Below are 18,970 nucleotides of genomic sequence, written 5' to 3' on the forward strand. Positions count from 1 at the left end.
CCAGCAATTGCCTCCAGAAAGTACACAGGGATCTGAGATGGTGGATTCCAGTGGGGACGAATTAATAATCTGTGAGGAGGGGGATGTACACAGTGAAAGGGGTGAGGAATCGGAGGATGATGAGGTGGACATCTTGCCTCTGTAGAGCCAGTTTGTGCAAGGAGAGATTGATTGATTGATTGATTATTTTTTGGTGGGGGCACAAACCAACCAGTCATTTCAGTCAGTCGTGTGGCAGACCCTGTCGCTGAAATGATGGGTTCATCAATGTTTTTCTTTTCAATCTAAGCCCCTGCAGTTTTCTGTAAGCATCTGCTTCGCTATGATGATCAACAAGTCACATGGGCAAACACTCAGGGCTGGAGGCGTAGATCTTAGGACCAGCTGCTACAAGCATGGCAGAGGTGTCACTATCACTGGTGACACCCAGAGAGGTGGCGAAGGAGATTGTAATGCAGTGGGCGCAGATAAGCAGCGCAATGGTAAAAAGGAGGCATGGTCTCATAGGTAGGGGTGTGGCCTGAATCACCATTTTGTTGCTCCGGGTATCCCGGGGGTTGGGGGCAGCACCCGGGGACTAGTGTGTGAGTGGTGCTGGCTCCTGCACAGTGACAGAAACTGGGTGTTGCACGTAATGTCACAGTGAAACACCCATATTCTGTCACTGAAGAAGAGCCGGCACTTTGGTGTCACCCCACTTGGCGGGTAACACTCGGGTGTGTGCCGCAACCCTGTTGTGATGCCACTGACCCATGGGAAGCTTTACGTGGCTTACCCATGTGTTAGTAGCCCCAAGCATCTTTTGTGTTAGTCCCTGAAGAAAAACTTAAAATATTGTTTACAATTTTGTAATCAATGGGCCTAATTCAGTAAGGATTGCAAATTCTGCTAAGTAACAGAATTTGCAATCCTTTGGTTCGCATGCTGGGGCCACCCATCACAGGGCATATCCACCCAGCATGCCGCCTCCCTTCTTGACCACGCTGAAATTGCAGTCTCAGTGCAGTTCAGCGTGATCATAAAAAATGGGTTAGCCTCCTGTTGGTGCAGACTGTACGTGTGCGCAGGAAGCCGCCACCATTTTTGTGATCGCAGCGGCTGCATGTGATGTCATGCAGCCGCTCTGACCACGCCTCCTGTTTCTCCGTTGCCGACCCCATTTTGTAGCCCTGTCCCTGCACCGCTCCATCTCCGACTTTGAAATGGATTGTTGCTGACCCCATCCCTGCACCGATTGACAGTCAGAGGTGATCGCATTATCTGCGGGGTGCCACAGAAAATGCAGGCGCATGCGTATGCTCTTAGCAATTTTTGCAGTTGGATTGCTTATTGCGATTACAATCCAACCTGAATCAGGCTCTATTACCTATCACAATGCACTGCAGGTAGTACAAAATGGGGTTAATATAGGAGAAAACCCCCCAGAGCTGTGATCCTTAACTGTCCCTGGTGGCTAGTGGAGCGGCTGCCCAGTAATCAGTGTCCACGCCAGTGCGCACACAGCCCGCCCCCTACAGCCACGCTGGATCTCGGTATAGTGTGGGCACAGAAGCCCCTTACCTCCCTTTCATCAGCGGCCTCGTGATCCCGGAGGGCGGTGTGTGTGTGACTGACCTTAGGAAGAAACCGGAGCCTCCGCTGCAGTGACCCAGCAACCAGGGCACGGGAGTATACTGCGCCGCTGGGAGTGATGGAGCTGCAGTAAAGATGTCTATTAGACCTAGCCTGCTGCAGCCCTTGTAGATTCTTATAAAAAAAGTTCTTCTTTTCTTGTCAAAATTAATAGCTAAGAATAGGCTGCCTGAGGCAGCCCCCTGTTAAGTGGCCTGCTACTGAAGGCACCAACTACAAACTGAGCTTCCCTGTTCATGGAAGCGAGGTTATAGAGCAGGGGGCGCTGAGCATCTTGGGAACAGTCAAAAGCTTTGAGCCTGTTGGTGCCTCAGATCAAGATCCTACTCTACACCCCAATGTGAATCCTTGTGGAGTCCAGTGTACCCCACAGAAGAAATGAATGTGTCACATCCATTGGCAGCAACATTAGAATAGCTGCTGATGGGCACAATTGAGAAAGGAAGGGGGGAAAACATTTGAATCCAGCACATATATATGTAATTTGAATATGTAATTTGTACCTTCCTACTTTAAAATGTAATGGATGAACCTCACTCTGTGAGAACTATCTTTATGATCAAGAGATCTCATATGCAAGATAAGTATGTGTTGGCAGAGGCGCTCACTGGGCAGAGATGCTGATCGCATCTCTGGCATGTGCCGGTGCACTGCGGCACCAGCACACACACACACTTCAGACCTGATCTCCTGTTGTGTGAATATGCACAGCAGAGATCAGGTCTGAATTAGGCCCTATATACAGCTGTCAGTAAGGCAGGGATCTGCTGCTGCCAGTGAGGCAGGGATCTGCTGCTGCCAGTGAGGCAGGGATCTGCTGCTGCCAGTGAGGCAGGGATCTGCTGCTGCCAGTGAGGCAGGGATCTGCTGCTGTCAGTAAGGCAGGGATGTGCTGCTATAAGTGAGGCAGGGATGTGCTGCTGTCAATGAGGCAGGGATGTGCTGCCCACTATCACCCCTGCCTGAGTCACACACTTTCCCTGTCACCCCTGCCCCAGTTACCCACTATCTCCCAGTCACCGCTGCCTCAGTTAACCACTATACCTGCGACCCCTGCCTCAGTCACCCACTATACCAGTCACCCCTGCCTCAGTCAACCACTATCTCCATATCACCCCTGCCTCAGTCACCCACTATCCCTGTCACCCCTGCCTCAGTCTCCTACTGTCCCTGTCACCCCTGCCACAGTCATCCACTATATCCCTATCACCCCTGCCTTAGTCACTGACTATCTCCCACTCATACATGCTTCAGTCACCCACTATCTCCCAGTCATCCCTGCCTCAGTCACCTACTGACACCAGTGCAGACATTTCTGCTGCGGCCTCTCCACTCTCCAGCGTGAACGTCCTGACGACTGAGGAAATCCGCTTCCCAGTTGACGACTCCGGGAATGAACACTGCCGATATTGCTGGCAGATGACGTTCTACCCAACTGAGGATTTTTGATACTTCCAGCTTTGCTATGCAATTTCGAGTGCCGCCTTGATGATTTGTGTACACTACCGTGGTGGCGTTGTCCAATTGTACTTGAACAGGCCTGTTCTGTACTAGAGGCAGGGCCAGTGTCAATGAATTGAACACTGCCTGCAATTCCAGAATGTTTATCGGGAGGAGAGATTCCTCCCTGGTCCACCGATGGTGAAGGGTCGTCATCACGGCCATGACCTTGGTGAATTTCCGAGGTGCCGTGGCCAAACCACAAGGCAGGACCTGAAATCCAAAAACTAACCAGGCACAACACTGCTTAGCTTCCAACATCAGATGAGATTGGACATATCCAGTGTGATGCGGCTGTAGATGATTTTTGCTGTTTCTAACTTCTACTTCTAACTACTGGTACATCAATGAATAAGTTTCAAAATAGAATGCATCAAGAGAACGGTGTTGGTAGTATAAAACTACCTACAGCACCTGGTATTCCCAGGTGGTCTCACATCCAAGAACAAACCAGGCCTAAAATCAGGTGATATTGGGCATATACAGTGTGGTGTGGCTGTAGATGAGCTTAGTGGTTTCTGTTAGTGTTCTTCTACTTCTAACTACTCGTACATAAATGAGTAAGCGGACGATTTATTAAACCTGGTGAAATGATAATTTGCATGGTGATAAAGTACCAGCCAATCGGCTCCTAATTGCCATGTCACAGGCTGGGTTTGAAAAATGACAGTTAGGAGCTGACTGGCTGGTACTTTATCACCTTGCACTTTATCAGTTCACCAGGCTTAATAGATCTGCCCCAATGTTTCAAAATGGAATGCATCAAGAGAACGGTGTTAGTATTGTAAAAATACACACAGCTCCTGGTATTTCCTGGTGGTCTCCCATCCAAGAACTAAAACCAGGACCAACACTGCTCAGCTTCCATGATCAGGAGAGATTGGGCAAATCCAGTGTGCTATGGCTGTAGATGAGCTGGTGGTTTTTATTACAGCTCTTCTACTTCTAACTTCTGGTACATAAAAGAATACATGTAAAAATTAAATGTACCAAGAAAATGGTGTTGGTAGTTTAAAAACACCTAAAGAATCTGATACTACCAAGCAGTCTCCCATCCATGTATTAACAAAGTCCAATACTGCTTTGCTTCAAAAATCAAATGAGATTGGGCATATCCAGTGTGGTGTGGCTTTAGATAAGCTTTGTGGTTTCTGTTAGAGCTCTTCTACTTCTAACTACTGGTACATTAATGAATATGTATAAGGTTGTAGTTTATCCAATATGCCTTTACTACCTTACCTTTCAACCCCCCCTCCCTCCTCTCTTCTCCTTATAGCTTCCTTAGTTCTCTCCTCCTCATGTGTGCGTTATTTGTTTTCTCATACGTCCTAGATGATGATGGGGTCACATTAAGAACCATGGGGTATAGACGGGATCCGCAGGAGACATGGGCACTTTAAGACTTTCAAAGGGTGTGTACTGTCTCCTCCCTCTATGCCCCTCCTCCAGACTCCAGTTTTAGTATTGTGCGCAGTGATACTGGATGCACTACAGGGGAGCTCTACTGAGTTTCTCTGAAAAGACTTGTTAGTTTTTTTTATTTTCAGGGAGGCTGCTGGCAACCGTCTCCCTGCTTCGTGGGACTTAGGGGAGAGAAGTATGACCAACTTCTAGTGAGTTCAATGGCTCTGCTTCAGGCTGACAGGACACCATTAGCTCCTGAGGGTGCTGATCGCTGGGTACGCCTAGATGCACACTCCCGCAGCCTGCCGTCACCCCCTTACAGAGCCAGAAGACAGGTGAGTAGCAGAAGAACAGAAGACTTCTTCTCCAGTGATGGCATTCTGAGGTACCGAGCAGCGAGCTGAACGCTGCGCGCCATGCTCCCACACAAACACAGGCACTGCAGGGTGCAGGGCACGGGGGGGGGGCACCCTGGGCAGCATAAATTCCTCACAAAAGGCTGGAAAAAGTGGACATTAGTGCCTGGGCACTGTCCTTACCCCGCTAGCGTAATTAATTATTTCTGAGCGGGACAGATACGCGCCATTACAGTAGCGGGGCTTCTTCCTCACCTCACCAGAACATCTTTAGAGCATTACAAGTCTATCACTATAGAGTTTATTATTTCCCAGACTGTGTACTTTTGGCGCTGGATTGTGAGCTGAAAAATCCTCTGTGTCCCTCTGACAGATTTACTGACGGTCTGTCCCCCATAAGCCGATGTGTCTGTGGGTACTTGGCACATGTGTGTCAACATGTCGGTGGCTGAATGTTTTTCCCAAGAGGAAACTATATTAGGAATGCAGACATATGATGGTGGCCCTGTTGGCACCACCAATAACTGACTGGGTAAAAGTTTCAGTAATATCAGAGTAAGGTTGGATAAATCTGTGTCCCAGACACAGACGTAGAGAATAGATGTGATGTTCATGGCTATGTTTCTTTTCCCTCAGGCCCCGCGGGGTCGCAAAAATGTTATTTTGCCCAGTTACTACACACTGATACTGACACGGATACTGATTCCTATGTCGACCATAATGTTTCCTGATTAGATCCAATATTGGCAAGGAGCATTCAGTACATGATTGTGGATATTAAGGACATATTAAAATCACTGAAGACCCTGCTGTTCCTGACAAAGGGGTCTATATGTATGTATATATAGATATATAATGAAAGCTGATGTAACGTTCCTCCATCTCTGTTTGAGAAAGTCTGGGCCAGCTCGACAAGATGGTTTCAAATCCCCAAAAGGATTCTGGTTGTTTATTCATTTCCCGCCGCGGACAGAATAAAGTGGGAGTCACCCCCTGTTCTGCACGGGGCCCTGTCACAAATCCAGCGGATCGTATGCAGGAAGCTACATTATTTCTAGTTATGTAACCAAGGGTACATTACTTAGACCTGCCATTACATGTGCATGGGTGAGTAGTAGTATTCAAGAATTGGTCGAATACCTTGTCATCCGATATAGATACCTTGGAGAGATGGGATACTCCTTACGTTGTATCATATCAAGGACACTGCAGCATACTTACGTGAGACTGCAAGGGATATAGGACTCTTGAGTTCACGGGCCAATTTCATGGCAGTCTCGGATAGGAGGGCATTGTGGATTCACCAAGAGAATGCTGATGCTGACTCCAAGAAGAAAGGGAGTCTCTTCCCTATGAAGGTGAAGCGTTGTTTGGTGACTGCCTAGTTAATTTGATCTCGGCAGCTCCCGCAGGTAAGTCAACCTTCTTGTCCTATGTTCCCTCCCAACGGATGAAGACGCATCATTATCTGATGCAGTCATTTCGGCCCAATAGATATGCAAGAAGTTAAGATTCCCCTTTCTTTGCAGGTAGAGGAAGGAGAAGAGGGAAGAGGTCTGCATCCTCTTCAAGATCGCAGGAGCAGAGATCATCCTCTGCTTCTGCCAAATCCACCGCATGACGCTGGGGCTCTCTTGCAGGAGCCCGCACCAGTGGGGGCACGTCTAAAACTCTTCAGTCAGTTCTGGATTCATTCGGACATGGACTCGTGTGTTTTACAAATAGTGTCCAAAGGGTACAAACTGGGGTTTCAAGACGTTCCCCCTCACCGATTGTTCAAATCGGCTTTAGTCAGCAGGGAGAAGGTTTTTATTCAAGCCTCTTCGTGGTCCCTAAGCCGGACAGCTCAGTCAGACCAATCTGAAATCTGAAATCCCTCAATTTCTACCTAAGGAAATTAAATTTCAAGATGGAATCTCTCAGTGCAGTGATCTCCAGTCCGGAGGAAAGAGATTTCATGGTTTTGGTAGACATAAAGGATGCCTACTTACATGTTCCAATTTAGCCTCTGCATCAAGCTACCTGAGGTTTGCAATTCAGTATTGTCATTACCAATTTCAGACATTGCCGTTTGGTCTGTCCACGGCTCCAAGGATTTTCACCAGGGTGATCGCAAGCAAGGAGTAACAATTATCCCGTACTTGGATGATCTTTTGATAAAGGCGAAATCCAGGGACCAGTTAGTGCAAAACATTGCACTCTCCCTGACAGTTCTTCAACAACATAGTTGGCTCCTAAACTTGCCAAAATCGCAGTTGGTCCCAATGACGCGGTTGTTGTTGTTGTTGTTGTTGTTGTTGTTTTTGGGAGTGATACTGGACACAGAAGAGGTTTTCTTCCAGTGGAAAGGCTCTGGAGATCCAGAGTCTGGTCAAACAAATTCTGAAACCAGCAAGAGTGTTAATCCATCAATGCATTTGGTTGCTGGGTAAGATGGTTGCGGCCTACGAGCCCATTCAGTTTGGCTGGTTCCATGCCAGAGTGTTCCAGTGGGACCTGTTGGACAAGTGGTCCGGATCCCACCTACACACGCACCGGAGGATAATCCTGTCTTCCAAGACCAGAATCTCACTCCATTGGTGGCTGCACAGTTCTCACCTCCTAGAGGGGCGAAGGTTCGGGATCCAGGACTGGATCCTAGGGACCATGGATGCAACCCTCCGAGGCTGGGGAGCAGTCACACAGGGGGAAAACGTCCAAGGAAGATGGTCAAGTCGGGAAAGTTGTCTCCACATAAATGTTCTGGAGTTAAGGGCCATTTAATAACTGCAGACACAGTACGCACTGGGACGGGTGCCCAGCATCCTCTACGGACTAAGAGAAAAGGATTTACCGGTAGGTATTAAAATCCTATTTTCTCTAACGTCCTAGAGGATGCTGGGGACTCCGTAAGGACCATGGGGATAGACAGCTCCGCAGGAGACATGGGCACTTTAAGAAAGACTTTAGTTCTGGGTGTGCACTGGCTCCTCCCTCTATGCCCCTCCTCCATACCTCAGTTTGATACTGTGCCCAGTGGAGACTGGGTGCTTTTCAGGAGCTCTCCTGAGCTTTCTGACAAAGTATTTTGTTAGGTTTTTAATTTTCAGGGAGCACTGCTGGCAACAGAGTCCCTGCATCGAGGGACTGAGGGGAGAGAAGCAGCCCTACTCTCCGAGTTGCAAGGTCCTGCTTGGTACGCAGGATCTCACCTTCGCCATCCGTCCCAGAGCCGCGCCGCCGTCCCCCTCGCAGAGCCGGAAGATAGAAGCCGGGTGAGTATGAGAAGAAAAGAAGACTTCAGAGGTGGCAGAGGACTTCATGATCTTCATTGAGGTAACGCACAGCACCAGGGCCGGCTCCAGGCCTACTAGCACCCTGAGCGAGAAAATGTCAAAGTGCCCCCCCCCCCCCATGCGCGCGCCGAAGGCGCGCGCGTTCCCGGAAAAGTGGGCGTGGCCTCTGGAAAAGTGGGCGTGGCCTCGTAACTTCATATCATCAAACTATAAATATATTTTCACACAATTAGCAGCCTTACACATAGCCACAGTAGTGTTCCTTACACACAATGTCTCCAGTATAGTGCCAGATACACATAATGTGCAGTGCCAGATGGACATGACATGCCCCCCAGCAGTGTCAGCTACACATGACATACCCCGCAGCAGTGCCAGCTACACATGACATGTCCCGCATCAGTGCCAGCTACACATGACATGCCCCGCAGCAGTGCCAGCTAGACATGACATGCCCCCCAACAGTGCCAGCTACACATGACATGCCCCCCAGCAGTGTCAGCTACACATGACATGCCCCGCAGCAGTGCCAGCTAGACATGACATGCCCCGCATCAGTGCCAGCTACACATGACATGCCCCGCAGCAGTGCCAGCTAGACATGACATGCCCCGCATCAGTGCCAGCTAGACATGACATGCCCCCCAGCAGTGCCAGCTACACATGACATGCCCCCCAGCAGTGCCAGCTACACATGACATGCCCCGCTGCAGTGCCAGCTACACATGACATGCCCCCCAGCAATGCCAGCTACACATGATAGTGTTCACTTTTTAGGGCATGGTGCTGATCACAGGGAGGGCACATTTTTAAGTTAGGAGGGCAAAATAATGTACATACTGCTTGTTGTTCCCATACCTATATGCCAAAGCATGAACAGTGCGCGCCGAAGGCGCGCAGCAAAAATTAAGGGGAGTTACTTCGTGGGGAAGGTACGTGGCCACATAATAGTGACAATTTGCATTACACCACACAGTAGTGCAGCTAATACACACTGCACCAGGTAGAACCTCCTATACCCTTTGCGTCAGGCACAGCACTGAGACACATTGCACCAGGGAGAGCACTGAGACACATTGCCTAGCCACAGACGCCTAGCGGGAACACTACATGACATGCTCCCCAGCAGTGCCAGCTACACGTGACATGCCCCCCAGCAGTGCCAGCTACACGTGACATGCTCCCCAGCAGTGCCAGCTACACGTGACATGCTCCCCAGCAGTGCCAGCTACACATGACATGCCCCCCAGCAGTGCCAGCTACACGTGACATGCTCCCCAGCAGTGCCAGCTACACGTGACATGCCCCCCAGCAGTGCCAGCTACACGTGACATGCCCTCCAGCAGTGCCAGCTACACGTGACATGCCCCCCAGCAGTGCCAGCTACACGTGACATGCCCCCCAGCAGTGCCAGCTACACGTGACATGCCCTGCAGCAGTGCCAGCTACACGTGACATGCCCCCCCAGCAGTGCCAGCTACATAAATGCCCCCAAAGTGCCAGATACATAAATGCCCCCACAGTGCAGATATGCCCCCCACTGTGCCAGATACATAAATGCCCCCACAGTGCAGATATGCCCCCCACAGTGCCAGATACATAAATGCCCCCACAGTGCCAGATACATAAATGCCCCCACAGTGCCAGATACATAAATGCCCACACAGTGCCAAATATATAAGTGCCCACACAGTGCCAGATACATAAGTGCCCCCACAGTGCCAGATATGTTCCCACAGTGCCAGATATAAAAATGCCCCCACAGTGCCAGATATAAAAATGCCCCCACAGTGCCAGATATGCCCCCACAGGGCCAGATACATAAATGCCCCCAGTGCCAGATACATAAATGCCCCCAGTGCCAGATGCATAAATGTCCCCAGTGCCAGATGCATAAATGCCCCCAGTGCCAGATGCATAAATGCCCCCAGTGCCAGATGCATTATTGCCCCCCACAGTGTCAGATACATTAATGCCCCCCACAGTGCCAGATACATTAATGCCCCCAGTGCCAGATATGCCCCCACAGTGATAGATACATTAATGCCCCCAATGCCAGATATGCCCCCACAGTGCCAGATACATAAATGCCCCCACAGTGCCAGATACATAAATGCCCCCACAGTTCCAGATACATATATGCCCCACATAGTGGCAGATATGCCCCTAATGCCAGATACACTTGTCCCCACAGTGCCAGATATGCCACCAATGCCAGACATGACCCCAGTACCAGACATGACCCCACAGTGCCAGACATGACCCCAGTGCCAGACAAACCCCCCAGTGCCAGACATGACTCACACAGTGACAGACCAGACCCCCAGTGCCAGACATGACCCCACAGTGCCAGACATGACCCCACAGTGCCAGACATGACCCCACAGTGCCAGACATGACCCCACAGTGCCAGACATGACTCCACAGTGCCAGACATGACCCCACAGTGCCAGACAAACCCCCCAGTGCCAGACATGACTCACACAGTGACAGACCAGACCCCCAGTGCCAGACATGACCCCCATTGCCAGACATGACCCCACAGTGCCAGACATGACCCCACAGTGCCAGACATGACCCCCAGTGCCAGACATGACCCCCAGTGCGAGACATGACCCCCAGTGCCAGATAAGACCCCCAGTGCCAGACATGTCCCCCAGTGCCAGACATAAGCCCTAGTGCCAGATATCCTTTCCTCACCCCCCCACCCCCACCCCCACCCCCCCGTGCTGCTTACCGTGCTTCTGTTGTCCAGCTGAGGGCGGGGAGGAGAGCGCAGCATGTCCTCTCCTAGCTTTCAATCTCCAGTGGCCGCGGCAGTGTCAGCTTCAACTTGGCGCCGGTCCGCAAGTCAATCAAAGCTCGCGGTCCGGCAGCCAATCATGAGCCTCAGCTGCCGGAACGCGAGCTCTGGTTGGCTCACAGGCCGGCGCCGAGTAGCGGGGAGGGAGCATGCAGTGCGCGTCTCTGCTAGGAGACGGACACTGCTGTAGGGACGGCTCCAGGCTCCAATATGGCGGCCAGAGCTAGCGGCGCCCATAAAGTGCGGCGCCCTGTTCGGCCGCTCTATTGGAACATGCCTGGAGCCGGCCCTGCACAGCACTGCAGCTGTGCGCCATTGCTCCCATACACCTCACATACTCTGGTCACTGTAAGGGTGCAGGGCGCAGGGGGGGCGCCCTGGGCTGCAATATAAACCTCTTTTTGGCAGAAATATAACATATATACAGCTGGGCACTGTATATATGTATGAGCCCCCGCCAATTGTACAGTTTAAGCGGGACAGAAGCCCGCCGCCGAGGGGGCGGGGCTTCTCCCTCAGCACTCACCAGCGCCAATTTTTCTCCACCGCACCGCTGAGAGGAAGCTCCCCGGACTCTCCCCTGCTTATACCACGGTAGACAAGAGGGTTGAAAAGAGAGGGGGGGGGGGCACATAATTTGGCGCAAATTACATACAGCAGCGCTACTGTGCAAACATTAAGTTACTGTGCTATTCCTGGGTTATATAGCGCTGGGGTATGTGCTGGCATACTCTCTCTCTGTCTCTCCAAAGGGCAGAGCCGGCCATAGGCATAGGCAAACTAGGCAATTGCCTAGGGCATTTGATATGCCTAGGGGCATCAGCAACTTCTGCTGATTAAAATGATATGCGGCATGCCTATATTCTGTGTGTAGCATTTCATATGCAGATACAGCCACAGTCTCACACAGTATATAGGCGTGCTGCATATCATTTTAATCAGCAGAAGCTGCGTGTGCATCCTAACAACATAGCAATGCAAATAAGATGCATTTTAATAAAAAAAAGGTGCCCCAACGTTAGCATTGAGGCAAGATTTATGAGGACACATCTGTATCCAAGCAGAGGCAGAGGTCACAGTGTTAGTGGCAGTGTGAGTGCTGTGTGCATGTGAGTGGGTTGATTGTGCAGTAGTGTTCGGAATATGAGTAAGGAGCATTATGTGTGTCATGTAAAAATGCATTAATAATGTGCAACATATGTGTAAGGGGCACTATGTGTGTCATTATGTGTATAAGGGCATTAATAATGTGCGGCATATGTGTAAGGGACATTGGTGGTCATTCCGAGTTGTTCGCTCGGTAATTTTCTTCGCATCGCAGCGATTTTCCGCTAATTGCGCATGCGCAAAGGTGGTCATTCCGAGTTGTTCGCTCTGTAATTTTCTTCGCATCGCAGCGATTTTCCGCTAATTGCGCATGCGCAATGTTCGCTCTGCGACTGCGCAAAGTAAATTTGCTATGCAGTTAGGTATTTTACTCACGGCATTACGAGGTTTTTTCTTTGTTCTGCTGATCGTAGTGTGATTGACAGGAAGTGGGTGTTTCTGGGCGGAAACTGGCCGTTTTATGGGTGTGTGTGAAAAAACGCTGCCGTTTCTGGGTAAAACGCGGGAGTGTCTGAAGAAACGGGGGAGTGTCTGGGCGAACGCTGGGTGTGTTTGTGACGTCAAACCAGGAACGAAACTGACTGAACTGATCACAGTTGTCGAGTAAGTCTGGAGCTACTCAGAAACTGCTAAGAAGTGTCTATTCGCAATTCTGCTAATCTTTCGTTCGCAATTTTGATAAGCGAAGATTCACTCCCAGTAGGCGGCGGCTTAGCGTGTGCAATGCTGCTAAAAGCAGCTTGCGAGCTAACAACTCGGAATGAGGGCCATTATGTGTAAAAGGGCATTAATAAAGGTTGTCATAATGCGTCTTACACATTATGTTTATAAGGACATTAATGATGTGTCTCATATGTGTAAGGGGCATTACTGTGTGGAATTATGTGTATAAATGCATTACTAATGTGTGGCATTATGTGTATAAGGTGCTCTAATATGTAGCGTTGCGTATAGAAAGGGCATTTACTGTGTCGTCTAATGTGAATAAAGAGCAATAGGGTGTGGTGTAATGTAAATAAGGAGCAATTCAGTGTGATGTAATGTGAATAAGGAGCACTACTGTGAGAAGTAACGTTTATAAGGTAAAGTGATACTACTGTGGGATGTAATGTGAATTATGGACACTATCGCGTGATCAAATGTGAATAAAATTGCAATACTGTGTGGCGGAATTTTAATTGGGGGTACTATTGTGTGGACATGCCCATTGCCAGCAAAAACACACCCCTTTTTGGACTGTGCGCCATATGTGCGAACTGTTCCTGTTTAAAATATAGGGGGTACAAACACCAAAATAAGTACTGGTATGGGTGAGGGTTGATGGTGCTGGGAAAGAGGTGCAAGGTCAGAGGCGGAACCAGCGGTGGTGCTAGGGGGCACCAGGCAAAATCTTGCTTAGGGCATCATATTGGTTAGGGCCAGCTCTGCCAAAGGGCCTTGTGGGGGAAATGTCTTCAGTAAAAGCATTCCCTGTGTGTGTGGTGTGTCGGTACGCGTGTGTCGACATGTCTGAGGAAGAAGGCTATATTAGAGAGGAGCGGGAGCAAATGAATGTGGTGTCTCCGCCGACACCTGATTGGATGGATATGTGGAATGTTTTAAATGCTAGTGTAAACTCAGTGCACAAAAGATTAGACAAGGCTGAAGCTTTGGGACAGTCGGGGTCTCAACCCATGCCTGATCCTATGTCGCAGGGACTGTCAGGGTCTCATAAGTGCCCACTATCCAGATTGACACAGATACCGACACGGATTCTGACTCCAGTGTCGATTACGATGATGCAAAGTTACAGCCAAAATTGGCAAAATACATTTGATATATGATTATGGCAATAAAAGATGTTTTGCACAAAACAGAGGAGCCCCCTATCCCTGACAAGAGGGTACATATGTACAAGGGAAAGAAGCCTGAGGTAACCTTTTCCCCTCACACGAGCTGAACGAGTTATGTGAAAAAGCTTGGGAATCTCCTGCAGATTTCCAAAAGGATTCTTATGGCGTATCCTTTCCCATCAACGGATAGGTTACGATGGGAATCCTCCCCTTGGGTGGACAAAGCATTAACACGCTTATCCAAGAAGTTAGCCCTCCCGTCCCAGGATACTGCTACCCTCAAAGAGTCTGCTGACCGCAAACAGGAGATTACCCTGAAGTCCATTTATACACATTCAGGTACCTTACTCAGACCGGCAATTGCGTCGGCCTGGGTGTGTATGTGTAGTGCTGTAGCGGCATGGATGGATACCCTAGATAAGGATACTATTTTATTGCCCCTGGGGCATATAAGAGATGATGTCCTATATATGTGTGTATGCAAACTACAGGTGGTGCTGCATGGCTCACACCCTTTTGCTTGTCTTGTAGAGCAACTCTGGAGCTGTTACTGGGTCCAGCTGCTGCAAGAAATCAGCTTGAATGCTTCAGGGGCTGGGGCATGGCCAACATGAGCCCCACACTGATGGGGGTGTATAAAGCGATCTAGGGGTCATCCAAGCGCAACCCCACAAAGGCCGCCATGCCCTGCGTGACCATTTTCTCTTTTCATATGCAGACGAGGGTTGCAGCCAACTATACCCATTGCTTGGATGACATCACCATATGCGAATCCATCTGCTGCAGGCCTTCCCCCAGGAATGCTTGCACTAGTTGTTGCATTTGGTTTGTTGTTTGGGGGGTGCTTCAGTATTAGGCAGCCTTCTGCCCTCACACATTCGTCTGAAAATGTGTTCTCCCTGCAGTTGTTGTCCCCAGATGAGAGTTCCCTTGTGCTGCCTCAGTTGAATCTCCTTTACTTGACGGAGGTGTGCCTGAGCAGCGGCCCTCCCCAGCCCTATTTCAAATCATACTTATTTTGCTTAGGTGATACCATGGTCATGAAGATTGTTTTCCCAGGGTGAGGTTCATTCATTGCATTCTGGGTATGCTGACCTCTGTGATTTCCCCAAATGTGGGAATCTCGACTGCATAATTTGTGGTAGGGGGGGGGACTGCATTTGTGCTTTCCCCTGGTTGGCTCTGGTATAATTTAGATCTCATTGTCTCAGGTCTCTCTCCAGCCTAGTTTGCTGTCTGTTTCCACTTCTCTTTTCTTGAGCCCCTCCCTTCTATGCCCTTGCGCACTATCCTGACTTCTCCCGTCTGCTTACTTTGTGCCTTCCAACGCACAATGCGAACTACAGGTGGTGTTGCAGGGCCCACACCCTTTTATTTGCCTTACAGAGCAGCTCTGGAGCTGTTACAGTGCCCAGCTGCTGCAAGAAATCAGCTTGAATGCTTCAGGGGCTGGGGCATGGCCAACATGAGCCCCACACCAAAGGAGGGTGGGGGGTGTTCAATGCGAACTAGGGGTCATCCAAGCGCCCCTTTTCTCTTTTCATATGCAGATGAGGGTTCCAGCCAACTTTGGCCCACTGCTTGGATGACATCACCGTATGCAAATCCGTCTGCTGCAGACCTTTCCCCAGGAATGCTTGTACTAGTTGTTGCATATGGTTTGATGTTTGAGGGTGCTTCAGTATTAGGCAGCCTTCTGCCCTCTCATTTTCATCTGAAAAGATGTGGTCTCCCTGCAGTTGTTGTCCCCAGACAAAAGTTCCCTTGTGCTTCCTCAGTTGAATCTCCTTAACTTGACGGGGGTGTGCTCGAGCAGCCGCCCTCCACAGCCCTATCCCAACACATGCTTTTCTTGCGTATGAGATCTCTTGATCATGAAGATAGTTCTCACAGGGTGAGGTTCATCCATTACATTTTAAAGTAGGAAGGTACAAATTACATATTCAAATTACATATATGTGCTGGATTCAAATGTTTTCCCCCCTTCCTTTCTCAATTGTGCCCATCAGCAGCTATTCTAATGTTGCTGCCAATGGGTGTGACACATTCATTTCTTCTGTGGGGTACACTGGACTCCACAAGGATTCACATTGGGGTGTAGAGTAGGATCTTGATCTGAGGCACCAACAGGCTCAAAGCTTTTGACTGTCCCCAAGATGCTCAGCGCCCCCTGCTCTATAACCTCGCTTCCATGAACAGGGAGCTCAGTTTGTAGTTGGTGCCTTCAGTAGCAGGCCACTTAACAGGGGGCTGCCTCAGGCAGCCTATTTTTAGCTATTAATTTTGACAAGAAAAGAAGAACTTTTTTTTTATAAGAATCTACAAGGGCTGCAGCAGGTTAGGTCTAATAGACATCTTTACTGCAGCTCCATCACTCCCAGCGGCGCAGTATACTCCCGTGCCCTGGTTGCTGGGTCACTGCAGCGGAGGCTCCGGTTTCTTCCTAAGGTCAGTCACACACACACCGCCCTCCGGGATCACGAGGTCGCTGATGAAAGGGAGGTAAGGGACTTCTGTGCCCACACTATACCGTGATCCAGCGTGGCTGTAGGGAGTGGGCCATGTGCGCACTGGCGTGGACACTGATTACTGGGCAGCCGCTCCACTAGCCACCAGGGACAGTTAAGGAGCACAGCTCTGGGGGGGGGTTTCTCTTATATTAACCCCATTTTGTTCTACCCGCAGTGCATTGTGATAGGTAATAGAGCCTGATTCAGGTTGGATTGCAATCGCAATAAGCAATCCAACTGTATACGCATGCGCCTGCATTTTCTGCGGCACCCCGCAGATAATGCGATCGCTTCTGACTGTCAATTGGTGCTGGGGGGGGGGTCAGCAACAATCCATTTCCAAGTCGGAGATGGAGCGGTGCATGGGCAGGGCTACAAAATGGGGTCGGCAACGGAGAAACAGGAGGCGTGGTCAGAGCTGCTGCATGACATCACATGCAGCAGCTGCGATCACAAAAATGGTGGCGGCTTCCTGCGCACACATACAGTCTGCACCAACAGGAGGCTAACCCATTTTTTATGATCACGCTGAACTGCACTGAGACTGCAATTTCAGCGTGGTCAAGAAGGGAGGCGGCATGCTGGGTGGCCCCAGCATGCGAACCAAAGGATTGCAAATTCTGTTACTTAGCAGAATTTGCAATCCTTACTGAATTAGGCCCATTGATTACAAAATGTATTTGTAAATATTTGTAGTTTTTCTTCAGGGACTAACACAAAAGATGCTTGGGGCTACTAACACATGGGTAAGCCACGTAAAGCTTCCCATGGGTCAGTGGCATCACAACGGGGTTGCGGCCCACACCCGAGTGTCACCCGCCAAGGGGGGTGACACCAAAGTGCCGGCTCCTCTTCAGTGACAGAATATGGGTGTTTCACTGTAACATTACGTGCAACACCCAGTTTCAGTCACTGTGCAGGAGCCAGCAGCACTCAACCCCCGGGATACCCGGAGCAACAAAATGGAGATTCAGGAAAACAGGCCACACCCCTACCTATGAGACCATGCCTCCTTTTTACCATTGCGCTGCTTATCTGCGCGCACTGCATTACAATCTCCCTCGCTGCCTCTCTGGGTGTCACCAATGATAGTGACACCTTTGCCATGCTTGTAGCAGCTGGTCCTAAGATCTACGCCTCCAGCCCTGAGTGTTTGCCCTTGTGACTTGTTGATCATCATAGCGAAGCAGATTCTTACAGAAAACTGCAGGGGCTTAGATTGAAAAGAAAAACATTGACGAACCCATCATTTCAGCAACAGGGTCTGCCACACGGCTGACTGAAATGACTGGTTGGTTTGGGCCCCCACCAAAAAAGAAGCAATCAATCTCTCCTTGCACAAACTGGCTCTACAGAGGCAAGATGTCCACCTCATCATCCTCCGATTCCTCACCCCTTTCACTGTGTACATCGCCCCCCTCACATATTATTAATTCGTCCCCACTGGAATCCACCATCTCAGATCCCTGTGTACTTTCTGGAGGCAATTGCTGGTAAATGTCTCCACGGAGGAATTGATTATAATTCATTTTGATGATCATCATCTTCTCCACATTTTCTGGAAGTAACCTCGTACGCCGATTGCTGACAAGGTGAGCGGCTGCACTAAACACTCTTTTGGAGTACACACTGGAGGGAGGGCAACTTAGATAGAATAAAGCCAGTTTGTGCAAGGGCCTCCAAATTGCCTCTTTTTCCTGCCAGTATACATACGGACTGTCTGACGTGCCTACCTGGATGCGGTCACTCATATAATCCTCCACCATTCTTTCAAAGGTGACAGAATCATATGTAGTGACAGTAGACGACATGTCAGTAATCGTTGCCAGGTCCTTCAGTCCGGACCAGATGTCAGCCCTCACTCCAAACTGCCCTGCATCACCGCCAGCGGGTGGGCTCGGAATTCTTAGCCTTTTCCTTGCACCCCCAGTTGCGGGAGAATGTGAAGGAGGAGCTGTTGACGGGTCATGTTCCGCTTGACTTGACAATTTTCTCACCAGCAGGTCTTTGAACCTCTGCAGACTTGTGTCTGCCAGAAAGAGAGATACAATGTAGGTTTTAAATCTAGGATCGAGCACGGTGGCCAAAATGTATTGCTCTGATTTCAACAGATTGAATCCTGGTTAAGCGAATTAAGGGCTCCATCCACAAGTCCCACATGCCTAGCGGAATCGCTCTGTTTTAGCTCCTCCTTCAATGTCTCCAGCTTCTTCTGCAAACGCCTGATGAGGGGAATGACCTGACTCAGGCTGGCAGTGTCTGAACTGACTTCACGTGTGGCAAGTTCAAAGGGTTGCAGAACCTTACACAACGTTGAAATCATTCTCCACTGCGCTTGAGTCAGGTGCATTCCCCCTCCTTTGTCTATATCGTGGGTAGATGTATAGGCTTGAATGGCCTTTTGCTGCTCCTCCATCCTCTGAAGCATATAGAGGGTTGAATTCCACCTCGTTACCACCTCTTGCTTCAGAGGATGGCAGGGCAGGTTCAGGAATGTTTGGTGGTGCTCCAGTCTTCGGCACGCGGTGGCTGAATGCAGAAAGTGGCCCGC

The 18,970-nt window shown here is 49.8% G+C and overlaps 1 long non-coding RNA gene and 1 other non-coding gene across 2 annotated transcripts in view; both read left to right on the forward strand.

The window, feature by feature from the left end:
• Nucleotides 1–18,970, forward strand: part of LOC134947585 (uncharacterized) — a 254,924-nt gene that overhangs the window by 200,101 nt on the left and 35,853 nt on the right. The window lies entirely within an intron of this gene.
• Nucleotides 14,919–15,084, forward strand: LOC134950998 (U1 spliceosomal RNA). The gene has a single exon (XR_010183817.1). It is a non-coding gene; the product is annotated as a U1 spliceosomal RNA (small nuclear RNA).

Source organism: Pseudophryne corroboree, chromosome 8 (genome assembly GCF_028390025.1).
Source record: "Pseudophryne corroboree isolate aPseCor3 chromosome 8, aPseCor3.hap2, whole genome shotgun sequence".
Taxonomy (NCBI): domain Eukaryota; kingdom Metazoa; phylum Chordata; class Amphibia; order Anura; family Myobatrachidae; genus Pseudophryne; species Pseudophryne corroboree.